The following is a 13538-nucleotide window of genomic DNA, read 5'->3' on the forward strand; positions in this document are numbered from 1 at the left end:
ATCCGAGCGCCACCGCCGCCATGGTTCCGGCCTAGCCACGGCCACCGTGCCCACCTCTCCGCCCCACTGTGTCCCCGGGGTCCGTCGTCGTCCACTGCTTCGACTGGTGCATCCCGTTGAAGCTGGGAGCCACCGCGACGCCACCGTCTTCCTCCTCTGCTCTGACGAGACTTGTCGCCGCTCTTCACCAACCCCGGCGACGCCCCTGCAGCTAATAAACCTCCAAGGGCCACCGTGTGTGCCGCTCGGTGAGCGCCCGCTTCCTCCCCTCTCTCTGGCGCCCCCCTGGATAGCTGTCACCGTAGCTCCCGAACACTCCACCATGGACCCCGTCGCCGACGAGTCTCCGGTGACCAAATGGTCACGGGCCCGCGTCGGTTGCGCTCACCACGCCCCATAGGTCCTCCCCAGGCTCTCCATTTGACCGCTAGCTCGCCGTAGCTCTGTTTCCATCGAGCTCCCGTACGCGTCGCCGCCCGCGCTCGTCGCCGGCAGGCGTCCGGTGACCCTTTGGTCCCGGGCTCGTGCCGTTGTGCTCGCGCAAGCGCGAAGGCTTTGCCCCGCCCTTCTGTTTGCCCCGTACCGGGCCGCCTCACCGTTTTCGTTGCTTGCCCGAAAGACCTCGCCGCCGTCGAGCTTGTAGCGCTCGACTCTAGCCACCATAGCCTCCGCAACCACCACCATTCGCTCCGCCGTTGTCTTGCCGTTCGAATGCGACCGGTCCCGCCCAATTTGGTGCCTCGTAGGCAAAACCCAGTGCTCGCCGGCGTTCGGCCGCTGCGTGCGAGCTCGCCGGAGCTACTCCGGCGGCTCCGCTGAGCTGGCACACCGGGGCCCACCCCTGGGTCACTGCTTGTGGGCCTGGGGGCCGCAACTGGCCACGTTGACCGAAGTCAACTAAGCTGACGTGGCAGTTACTGCCACTGACATGCGGGCCCCATCCCATAGAACAAATAAAAACAAATAGATAAACTGCTACTTAATTAAATTAATTAATTAAAACCTAATCTCTCGCTGACTACTGGGCCCTACCTGCTAGTTAACCCATTTAGTTAGTTTCAAAACTCTGTTAATGCCCCTGACAATGACATGTGGGTCCCACTGGACCCACCTGTCTGGTTTGACTGGTCAGCTGACCAGTTGACCTGCTGACATCATTGTGATGTCATGCCTGCGTCATCAAACACTGTTCTGAATAATATTGGCTTTAGATAAATAATTAAAATCAGAAAATGATTTAAATCTTAGAAAATCATATCTTTTAATCCGTAACTCGGATGAAAATACTTTCTACATGAAAGTTGCTCAGAACGACGAGACAAATCCGGATAAGCAGCTCATTCGTCCGCCACACATCCCTAATCTATCGGACTCGCAACTTTCCCCCTCTGGTTCATTTGTCCGAAAACGCGAAACACCGGGAATACTTTCTCGGATGTTTTCCCCCTTCGTCGGTATCACCTACCACCACGATCGGGCACACCTAGCATTGTTACTTGTCATGTCATGCATCGATATACCTCTGTTTTCATTGTATTCATTGTTTCTTCCCCCTCTTCTCTCCGGTAGACTACAAGACCGACGCTGCTGCTGCCCAGTTCGACTACGGAGTTGATGACCCCTCCTTCTTGCCAGAGCAACCAGGCAAGCCCCCCCCCCCCTTGATCACCAGATATCGCCTATTCTTATCTATACTACTTGCATTAGAGTAGTGTAGCATGTTACTGTTCAGTTACTCCTATTCTGTTGCATAGCCTGTCATTGTTGCTACAGTCATTGATACCTTACCCACAATCCTAAATGCTTAGTATAGGATGCTAGTTTATCATCATTGGCCCTACATTCTTGTCAGTCTGCCTTGCTATACTATTGGGCCGTGATCACTCGGGAGGTGATCACGGGTATATACTATACATATATACATACTACAGATGGTGACCAAAGTCGGGTCGGCTCGAGGAGTACCCGCGAGTGATTCACAGATTGGGGGCTGAAAGGACCTTTGTTCCGACGGCCCTCTGTGTGGATCTTTGTGGCGGAGCGACAGGGCGGGTTGAGACCACCTGGGAGACAGGTGGGCCTGGCCCTGGTCGGCGTCCGCGGTTATTTCATAATAACACGCTTAACGAGATCTTGGTATTTGATCTGAGTCTGGCCACTGGCCTATACGCACTAACCAACTACGCGGGAAAGATATGGGCACTCGACGTCGTGGTATCAGCCGAAGCCTTCATGACGTCAGCGACTGAGCGGCGCGCGCCAGATTGGACCGCATAACGTGACTTCCTTTGTAATGGAGGTTGCTAGGTCTGCTTCCGGCTGCCCATGCAACGTGCAGGTGTGCAATGGGCGATGGGCCCAGACCCCTGCATGTATAGGATTTAGACCGGTGTGCTGAACTCTCGGTTGTGCCTAGGTGGGGTTGCGACGTGTTGATCTTCCGAGGCCGGGCATGACCCAGGAAAGTGTGTCCGGGCAAATGGGATCGAGCGTGTTGGGTTATGTGGTGCACCCCTGCAGGGAAGTTAATCTATTCGAATAGTCGTGTCCCTCGGTAAAAGGACGACCCGGAGTTGTACCTTGACCTTATGACAACTAGAACCGGATACTTAATAAAACACACCCAGATAAGTTCCACAGACAACCCGGTGATCGCTTTTCCACAGGGCGACGAGGGGAGGATCGCCGGGTAGGATTATGCTATGCGATGCTACTTGGAGGACTTCAATCTACTCTCTTCTACATGCTGCAAGACGGAGGCTGCCAGAAGCGTAGTCTTCGATAGGGCTAGCTATCCCCCTCTTATTCTGGCATTCTGCAGTTAAGTCCACTCATATTGCCTCCTTACACATATACCCATGCATATGTAGTGTAGCTCCTTGCTTGCGAGTACTTTCGATGAGTACTCACGGTTGCTTTGCTCCCTCTTTTCCCCCGTTTTCCTCTTCTTCTCGGATGCCGCAACCAGAGGTTGGAGCCCAGGATCCAGACGCCACCGTCGACAACGACTACTAGTCTGGAGGTGCCTACTACTACGTGCAGGCCGCTGACGCCGACCAGGAGTAGTTAGGAGGATCCCAGGCAGGAGGCATGCGCCTCTTTCGATCTGTAACCCAGTTTGTGCTAGCCTTCTTAAGGCAACTTGTTTAACTTATGTCTGTACTCAGATATTGTTGCTTCCGCTGACTCATCTATGATCGAGCACTTGTATTCGAGCCCTCGAGGCCCCTAGCTTGTATTATGATGCTTGTATGACTTATTTTACTTTTAGAGTTGTGTTGTGATATCTTCTCGTGAGTCCCTGATCTTGATCGTACACGTTTGCGTCTATGATTAGTGTACGGTCGGATTGGGGTCGTCACAAGTTGGTATCGGAGCCGACTGTCTGTAGGGATCCCCCTTCCACACTCCTTGGCCGAAGTTGAGTCTAGTCGATGAAAATTGTTCTACTAACTTGGTTGTGCAGCCCCTGGGCCCACGTCGCCATTGGGTGGTATTAGGATCTTTTATTCCTCGTCCATACTCTGGGATTATAATCTCTCTTCTATTCGGGTTAAATGATTTTGCTGAAATCTAACTCTAGGTTCTCGTTACCACTTCCTGCCGGAGAGCCCCTTCATTACAGATGATCGACCGCTTCAACAGAAGATTCTGACAATACTCTCCGATGTTTCCCCGAGACCCTTGTGCCCTTCGTCGTTGCAATTCCATACCACCGATAAATCCATATGGAAAGCTACATACACTTGTCGTCCATAACTTCATTCCCAGGTGATCTTGTTATTACAAGATACCTCGGAAATTCTCTCTATTGTTCTGAGAATACTTTGTACCTACTGCCTTGCAGTTCATTATCCACATATACACCCCTACGGATAATTTCTCGCACTTACCGAGTATCCGCCCATCCCTAGTTGTTTGTTTGTTTCACTAAGTTCTTCAAAATAATATTCGAACTTCCGAAAATCCTGAGTAGCCTATTGCTCTTGAAATTCTTGCTTGCTTGCATTATGGTTAATTCCATAAGCATAATAATCTTATTGGCATCCTTTGTCACTATCATTTTTGAGTCCATTGATTCAATAAGTTGTGAATGTTCACAATCATCAGTCGAATCCTAGGATTATCCTTCTGGCTCAGATGACATTTGGATATGAGTTGGTTCTTGACAAATCAATGCCTTGATCGGTTGTGCTTCTAAGCCTATCGAACTTATTCATTTTCGATCAGAACGATTGTTTCTGATCCTTTAATTTGGAAATCATAAAATTCTTTGCATTAAGCTTTGAATTAGTCAGTTGTTTCTACAATCTGATGCCTTGGCATTCCTTCTTCCTCTGATTGAGTACCGATACTCACATCAGCCCCGTTGTGGACCGCCATACCCATTACCGGGCTATTATTCGACAGTGTCCTTCACAACCAAAATTCTTATGAGTTCCTTACTCGATACATAATACCTTTGGTAAATTGTATCCTCTACTTTTGTCAACCATGCTCTACTTTTGAGCTTGTGTTATTTACTCCTGAAGTTCATGGTATATGTTCTAAGAAGCCCCGATGGGTTGAACCTATGCCTTCCTTAATCTGTGTGAACTCGAAAGTTTTCATGGGTCATACTCCTCTTGTAATTCACCGGGTAGGTTTTGACACTGAAATCATTTTTATCTAGAGCAGTGAATGAAAGATTATGCATTAAAGAAGTGGGAGTCGATCTTGAACTTTGTATTCATGCCCATGGACACGATGTAGATCATATCATGGAAGCTAGTCTTAAATTAATTATTCCCTGGGTATAAGTTCATCTTATATTTGGGATATAGTCTTTTGCAATCTTGGTTCCGGCCATATTGATATTCTTTGATTCCTTTTCTCGGACAAGTTGAAGTACTTGTCTTCTGCAGATCATTACACCTATCCAATCTCTATTCTGCTCTACCTTTGAGTATACCCTCTAGTATCTCGAGAATATCACGGAACTACATAACTTCTTATGAGTTCTTCTTCATGTATTATTTCACACCGATTTCAATTTCGCCTGGGTTCTGAGTTGTTAGACACTCAAGGACACCGATAAGTGAATCAATTCCGCACTCCGATTCAATAACTCTAAGTAATCTTCATTGCTTATGAGCTTATTAATCCTTCAAGTCATTCATAGCCTGGTCGGCTATATCAATATCGTGCAACTTTTAACTGTGCTACCTGGTCCTTCTTCTCGAAGCACAATTTTCGACGATGAGCTAAGCTTACGTCAACTTTCCTCGTCATATCATTTTGCCTTGAACAACAAGCTTGATTCCGAGTGTGTGTCGTACCCTTGGTTTCAATAACTTTTCGCTCCATCCTTCCTTTTGCTTGATGTCGTCGATGAGCGATAATATCTTCATGAAACCTCTCAATAAATGTGTCATGATCATCATCAACATTGTGAGCTCTTCAAGGATATTGATCGAATTCATGTTGAGAAATACCATCCTTGCCCCTCGATGATTTGTGTTATCATCAACAACATCCTTGTCTTCCCTCGACACAAATGTGTTCTTGTTTTGGATTGGATCTTGAGTTCCTTGCTATCCAGCATTTGTTCTTCTTTACCTTGGAGTATTACCATCTTTTATGTCAAGAATGTCATGAGGATTACTCCACCTCTTAAGAATTCTTGGTATAGTGATACTTCTCACCATCACCATTCTTTCTTGGTTCCCGTGTTGATTCTAACCGGGGTACCAACAAGTGAATGGTGCTGTTTGGATTCTGTACTTCTGGCAACCCTAATGCTTTGAAGTTAATGATCGACAGTTCATTCTTAGACCAATGGTTATCGAATTACCATTCTAACCTTGATTGTGCTATCGAGCCCATATTTCGGGTGCAACTTTCAACCAATGTTTAAATATGTATGTTTTGCTCGAGCATAAATCATTATATCATTTGAATTGACCAATGTCATCTTCTTGTTCACATTATTGTTGAAATCCATCCATTTGGAATTCTCGATGAATTGTCGCTGAGCCCATCAGCCACCTCCTCATCCCCTCCTTGGTTTGATGATGAACTATTGTTTCAGGACCCCGCTCCCATAGTTCATTTCTCGAGAATCTTGCAATGTCATTTCGTCGATTTGTGTTGCACCTTTTCTTCTCGGACATTCTGAGTCTGAGGTATCATGACACCAATCGGATCTGAATCTCGGTCAGATATGATGGTTGGGACAACTTTCCAGGAGTTATGATGTTGGTCCTTTGATGACCCGGTAATATGATGTCATGCCTAGCACCCCTTGACTAGAGGACCTATCATTATAAGTTCTTTTGCAAGGATAACCACTCTTCCTGGAGGAAATTGTAGGACTTATTTTATAAGTTACTCCTGATGGATCAATTGTGTATCCAAAGTCCGGTCCTTGATTGAAACACCATACCATTGCTACCTAGAAGCATGACTATGATACCCCGCTCATCAACAAGAACATTGGAGGCGCAATGCTAAATTTTCTTTATCAATTATCCAAACACCGTTGTATGAGTAATGTCATGAAATTTCTCTCCCCTTTCCTAAAGGGTTTTCTACTTTCTATCCTGTCATGGATATCATGGATATCATGCTCCGCTTGTCCTTGGGAAGGATATACCCCCGAAATTTGTGCGTATACACATTTTCCCTTCCATTGTTCTATTTAAACCTGATAACCACTTTTCCTTTCCGTTGGTTTGTTTAAACCTTCTTGTGATCTAAGCAGTAATATTCTCCTGCTTATGTAAACACCTCGGTGTACAATTCTGTCAGAAGGCCCTATTACTATTGTTGATGACATTCCGAGAACCACCGATGGACGAGAACTTTGCCTATTGGTCCGCATCGTTCAATGAGCGGGAAGATAGTTCTCTTCGTCCCTCGCCCTTGGTACCGATGTTGTTGCCGACATAACCGTCAGACAATCCTCTCACATGCCTTACTTACATGATCGTCCAAGACGTCACCGCCCTTCCTGCTTTTAACACACATGGTGGGCCCATAACCCACATTTCCACAGGATCGAAACCTGACTCTCCTGTACAACCCTGTTTCTAATGGTTATTCCCCACGCTTGGCTTCATATTTAATTTAAGGACCACCTTCCTAGTGCTCTATTCTGGTATCAGACGCAATAATTACTCTCGCTGCACTGAACCCCTTTCTCACTCTGGTTCAGACTTCGAGCAACTATCTATCCGCTTGGAACCTCTTCTTGTACCTTCGTACCTTACTCTCGATGTATTTTATATGTTCAACTCGAGAGATAATCTTATGCTCGTTCATGGGTTAACCCAGATTGTTTCCCTCCTAAGCATTCTGTCATAGCCAAGCTGCCCCTTACCTATTTGTAAGTACGTTGGAGTTCCCAAAGAAAAGGATGCCGACTTCACCATGATGACCTGAAGCAGAGAAATAAGGACATCAACGAGGAGGATCAACTACTTCAGGAAGAGCAACCAAGACCGAGAACACTCGTTAGAATTTTCGTAACCCAATCCCCCCCCCTTAGTCCCCCTCTTAAATCTCGGGACGAGATTTCTTGTAGTGGAGGAGAATTGTGACGCCCGGATAATTAGGCTACAGTAAAACTCTCCTAATGATGCCATGTCATCTATGTTACTGTTGCTAATCAAGTGGCAGTTCCAAAAACATTGCAAATTCAAAAATGAATTAGTGACAAACACCCAAAGTTCTCAAAAGCCAAAACAAAAATGTTCGGTGGGTGCCAAATATTGCATTGGTAATTATTGTGGGGAAAACAAATTTTTAGAAAGTGCCTAAATATTTAAAGTGAAATAAAGCAGAAAAGAAAAATAAAGAAAAGAGAAGGTAAAAGACCCCCCCCACTGGGCCAGGCGGCCCAGCTCGCAGGCCATACTGGCCCATCTGGCCCAGCTGGCCACACCCGGCCCAGCTCCCCCTGCCGCGTCCCCTTCCCCTGTTCCCCCGACCCGGGTCGGAACAGGGCGCGTCCCCGCCCAACCACCTCGCCAACACCGACGCCGGGAGGGGATAAGATCGCCAGCGCCGCGCATCCTCGGTTCCTCCTCCCACTCACCCTGCTCTCCCCCTCGGCCCCCGCGCCTCTCCCACTACCCTCCAGATACACCTCGCCCTCTCCTTCCCCTCCGCATCCGAGCGCCACCGCCGCCCTGGCTCCGGCCTAGCCACGGCCACCGTGCCCACCTCTCCGCCCCATTGTGTCCCCGGGGTCCGTCGTAGTCCACTGCTTCGACTGGTGCACCCCGTTGAAGCTGGGAGCCACCGCGATGCCGACGTCTTCCTCCTCTGCTCCGACAGGACTTGTCACCGCTCTTCACCACCCCCGGCGACGCCCCTGCAGCTAATAAACCTCCAAGGGCCATCGTGTGTGCCGCTCGGTGAGCGCCCGCTTCCTCCCCTCTCTCCCGCGCCCCCCTGGATAGCTGTCACCGTAGCTCCCGAACGCTCCGCCGTGGACCCCGTCACCGACGAGTCTCCGGTGACCAAATGGTCACGGGCCCGCATCGGTTGCGCTCACCACGCCCCATAGATCCTTCCCAGCCTCTCCATTTGCCCACTAGCTCGCCGTAGCTCTGTTTCCATCGAGCTCCCGTACGCGTCGCCGCCCGCGCTCGTCGCCGGCAGCCGTCCGGTGACCCTTTGGTCCCGGGCTCGTGCCATTGTGCTCGTGCACGCGCGAAGGCTTCGCCCCGCCCTTCTGTTTGCCCTGTACCGCCCGCCTCACCATTGCCGTTGCTCGCCCGAAAGACCTCGCCGCCGTCGAGCCTGTAGCGCTCGACTCTGGCCACCACAGCCTCCGCAACCACCACCATTTGCTCCGCCGTCGTCTTGCCGTTCGAATGCGACCGGTCCCGCCCAATTTGGTGCCTTGTAGGCGAAACCCGGCGCTCGCCGGCGTTCGGCCGCTGCGTGCGAGCTCGCCGGAGCTACTCCGGCGGCTCCGCTGAGCTGACACACCGGGGCCCACCCCTAGGTCACTACTTGTGGGCCTGGGGGCCCCAACTGGCCATGTTGACCGAAGTCAACTAAGCTGACGTGGCAGTTACTGCCACTGACATGCGGGCCCCATCCCATAGAACAAATAAAAACAAATAGATAAACTACTAATTAATTAAATTAATTAATTAAAACCTAATCTCTCACTGACTACTGGGCCCTACCTGCTAGTTAACCCATTTAGTTAGTTTCAAAACTATGTTAATGCCCCTGACAATGACATGTGGGTCCCACTGGACCCACCTGTCTGGTTTGACTGGTCAACTGACCAGTTGACCTGCTGACATCACTATGATGTCATGCCTGCATCATCAAACACTGTTCTGAATAATGTTGGCTTTAGATAAATAATTAAAATCAGAAAATGATTTAAATCTTAGAAAATCATATCTTTTAATCCGTAACTCGGATGAATTTCTACATGAAAGTTGCTCAGAACGACGACACGAATCTGGATATGCAGCCCGTTCGTCCGCCACACATCCCTAACCTATCGGACTCGCAACTTTCCCCCTTTGGTTCATTTGTCCGAAAACGCGAAACACCGGGAATACTTTCTCGGATGTTTTCCCCCTTCGTCGGTATCACCTACTACCACGATCGGGCACACCTAGCATTGTTACTTGTCATGTCATGCATCAATATACCTCTGTTTGCATTGTATTCATTGTTTCTTCCCCCTCTTCTCTCCGGTAGACTACGAGACCGACGCTGCTGCTGCCCAGTTCGACTACGGAGTTGACGACCCCTCCTTCTTGCCAGAGCAACCAGGCAAGCCCCACCCCCTTGATCACCAAATATCACCTATTCTTCTCTATACTGCTTGCATTAGAGTAGTATAGCATGTTACTGTTCGGTTACTCCTATTCTGTTGCATAGCCTGTCATTGTTGCTACAGTCATTGATACCTTACCCGCAATCCTAAATGCTTAGTATAGGATGCTAGTTTATCATCATTGGCCCTACATTCTTGTCAGTGTGCCTTGCTATACTATTGGGCCGTGATCACTCGGGAGGTGATCACGGGTATATAGTATACATATATACATACTACAGATGGTGACCAAAGTCGGGTCGGCTCGAGGAGTACCCGCGAGTGATTCACGGATTGGGGGCTGAAAGGACCTTTGTCCCGACGGCCCTCTGTGTGGATCTTTGTGGCAGAGCGACAGGGCGGGTTGAGACCACCTGGGAGATAGGTGGGCCTGGCCCTGGTCGGCGTCCACGGTTATTTCATAATAACACGCTTAACGAGATCTTGGTATTTGATCTGAGTCTGGCCACTGGCCTATACGCACTAACCAACTACGCGGGAAAGATATGGGCACTCGACGTCGTGGTATCAGCCGAAGCCTTCGTGACATCAGCGACTGAGCGGCGCGTGCCAGATTGGACCGCGTAACGTGACTTCCTTTGTAATGGAGGTTGCTAGGTCCGCTTCTGGCCGCCCACGCAACGTGCAGGTGTGCAATGGGCGATGGGCCCAGACCCCTGCGCGTATAGGATTTAGACCGGCGTGCTGACCTCTCTGTTGTGCCTAGGTGGAGCTGCGACGTGATGATCTTCCGAGGCCGGGCATGACCTAGGAAAGTGTGTCCAGCCAAATGGGATTGAGCGTGTTGGGTTATGTGGTGCACCCCTGCAGGGAAGTTAATCTATTCAATAGCCGTGTCCCTTGGTAAAAGGACGACCCAGAGTTGTACCTTGACCTTATGACAACTAGAACCGGATACTTAATAAAACACACCCAGATAAGTTCCACAGACAACCCGGTGATCGCTTTTCCACAGGGCGACGAGGGGAGGATCGCCGGGTAGGATTATGCTATGCGATGATCCTTGGAGGACTTCAATCTACTCTCTTCTACATGCTGCAAGATGGAGGCTGCCAGAAGCGTAGTCTTCGATAGGGCTAGCTATCCCCCTCTTATTCTGGCATTCTACAATTCAGTCCACTCATATTGCCTCCTTACACATATACCCATGCATAGGTAGTGTAGCTCCTTGCTTGTGAGTACTTTGGATGAGTACTCACGGTTGCTTTGCTCCCTCTTTTCCCCCGTTTTCCTCTCTTCTCGGATGCCGCAACCAGATGTTGGAGCCCAGGATCTAGACGCCATCGTCGATGATGACTACTACTCTGGAGGTGCCTACTACTACGTGCAGGCCGCTGACGACGGCCAGGAGTAGTTAGGAGGATCCCACGCAGGAGGCCTGCGCCTCTTTCGATCTGTATCCCAGTTTGTGCTAGCCTTCTTAAGGCAACTTGTTTAACTTATGTCTGTACTCAGATATTGTTGCTTCCGCTGACTCGTCTATGATCGAGCACTTGTATTCGAGCCATCGAGGCCCCTGGCTTGTATTATGATGCTTGTATGACTTATTTTACTTTTAGAGTTGTGTTGTGATATCTTCCCGTGAGTCCCTGATCTTGATCGTACACGTTTGCATGTATGATTAGTGTACGGTCGGATTGGGGGCGTCACACCCTAGATTGGTTCCGCCAAGGTTCCGCCTCGTGGCAGCGGAGTTTTGTCCCGTAAGCTTGCCCATGATTTTTTCCAGGGTAAAAGTTCTCATATAGCAGAAGATGGACACCAGGGGCCCACCATGGGGCCCAGGAGACAGGGGGCGCCCAGTTGGGGGGGCGCCCCACCCTCCTGGACAGGGTGTGGGCCCCTGATGTATTTCTTCCGCTCAATAATTCTTATTAATTCCAAAAATAGGTTTCGTGGAGTTTCAGGATTTTTGGAGCAGTGCAGAATAGGTTTCCAATGTTTTCTCCTTTTCCAGACAGAATTCCAGCTGCCGGCATTCCCCCTCTTCATGGTAAACCTTGTAAAATAAGAGAGGATAGCCATAAGTATTGAGATATAATGTGTAATAACAGCCCATAATGCAATAAATATTGATATAAAAGCATGATGCAAAATGGACGTATCAGCAAGCAGCAGGCACGAAGTCCCGAGGAATCAGCCAAAGGTTTCCATTCTGGTGCAACAAGACCAAGACCGCCAGGACGGCAGGACGGAGGTCATCACCGAGCCCACCACAGCGTCACGACTGGAGGCTTTTGCCGGCGAAGACCACTTTAGTCAGGACAGGATGTACTTCTTGTCCCCCTTCAAATCTGGTCGTGGTGGGATCCCTTCCCACCAACATTTGGCTCAAGAACACCTCACCTCCTGAGGTTGTTCATCCATTGTACTAGTTCATCCTTAGCCCCTCGAGGCAATCCACCACAAAGCTGAAGTAGGGTATTACACCGCAAGGTGGCCCGAACCAGGATAAACTGTTGTGTCTCACTGTTCCTTTGAGCTCGACGCGCTAGGCTGTGTGGATCGAGAGAAGGCAGGCTAGGTAGGTTGAGATCTCCGCACATACCCTAGAGTTTGAACCTCTCAAGGGTTTGCGGAACCCGAAATCCGACAAGGATGAATGGGATCATCAAAGGATTCGTTCATAACATGTCCCGTCCGGATGGAAGCATTGTCCAGAGCTATCTGACACAAGAGTGCATCTCTTTCTGCGATAATTTTCTATATGGCGCGGACCAGCTGCCTGGTGTTGGTGTTGGTTTGCCTGTTAACAAGCACGATGCGAGGCTCGAAGGATAAGGTCACTCCATCGGTCGTAGGGAACTACACATGGCATACTCAGATCGACACAACGACTTTGACAGACCAAACTTGGTATTGCTACAACACCTAGACGAGGTAGATCCTTTCATGGCACTGCACAAAGAAATTATTGCAAAGAAGTATCATGACCGGGGGGTATGCAGGACGGATGCCGAAGTTACTAGAGAACACAACTCCACTTTCCTGCAATGGTTCAAAGAGCATATTATTGCTAATCCCCCGGAAGAGGCCTCCAAGGACGGATTGCTCATGTATACCTTAGCACATGGCCCCTCGCCTAACCTCGTCACCTATCAGGCAGACGATATCAATGGATACACGTTCTACACGGAGGCCAAAGATATGGACAGTGATGATCAGAAATTAGGGGTGACGATGAAATACATGACCGGCAGCGACAACGGCGCAACTGAGAGATTTTACGGAAGGGTCGAGGAGATCTGGGAGCTTGACTACTCTGTACTGCACAACGCGACGATTTTCCATGTCAGATGGTCTAAGAATGTCGAAAGAGAAACCCAGTATTTCACTACCATGACTATACCCAATGCCAAGAGCGCCACCGTGAACGCTATTGCAAAAAACGAGCCATGGTACACGCTAAGCACGTGACACAATTCTTCTTCATAACCGACCCATTCAATCCCAGATGTGTTGTCGTGAGGAGAGGCAAAAGGAACATCATTGGAATGGATGGAGTCGCCAATGAGGATGACTACGACCAGTACGGCAACCCAATGAGGGAAGATGACGATGACATTGAAGTATATGTCAAAATAAGAATCAATACTACATTACCTAAGAAATATCATACTCCATGGAAAAGGAAAAGTCACAATGAGGGGCTCAATTATTCTTCAACGAACAAGAAGGGAAAGAA

Source organism: Triticum dicoccoides, chromosome 2B (genome assembly GCF_002162155.2).
Source record: "Triticum dicoccoides isolate Atlit2015 ecotype Zavitan chromosome 2B, WEW_v2.0, whole genome shotgun sequence".
In the NCBI taxonomy this organism is placed as follows: domain Eukaryota; kingdom Viridiplantae; phylum Streptophyta; class Magnoliopsida; order Poales; family Poaceae; genus Triticum; species Triticum dicoccoides.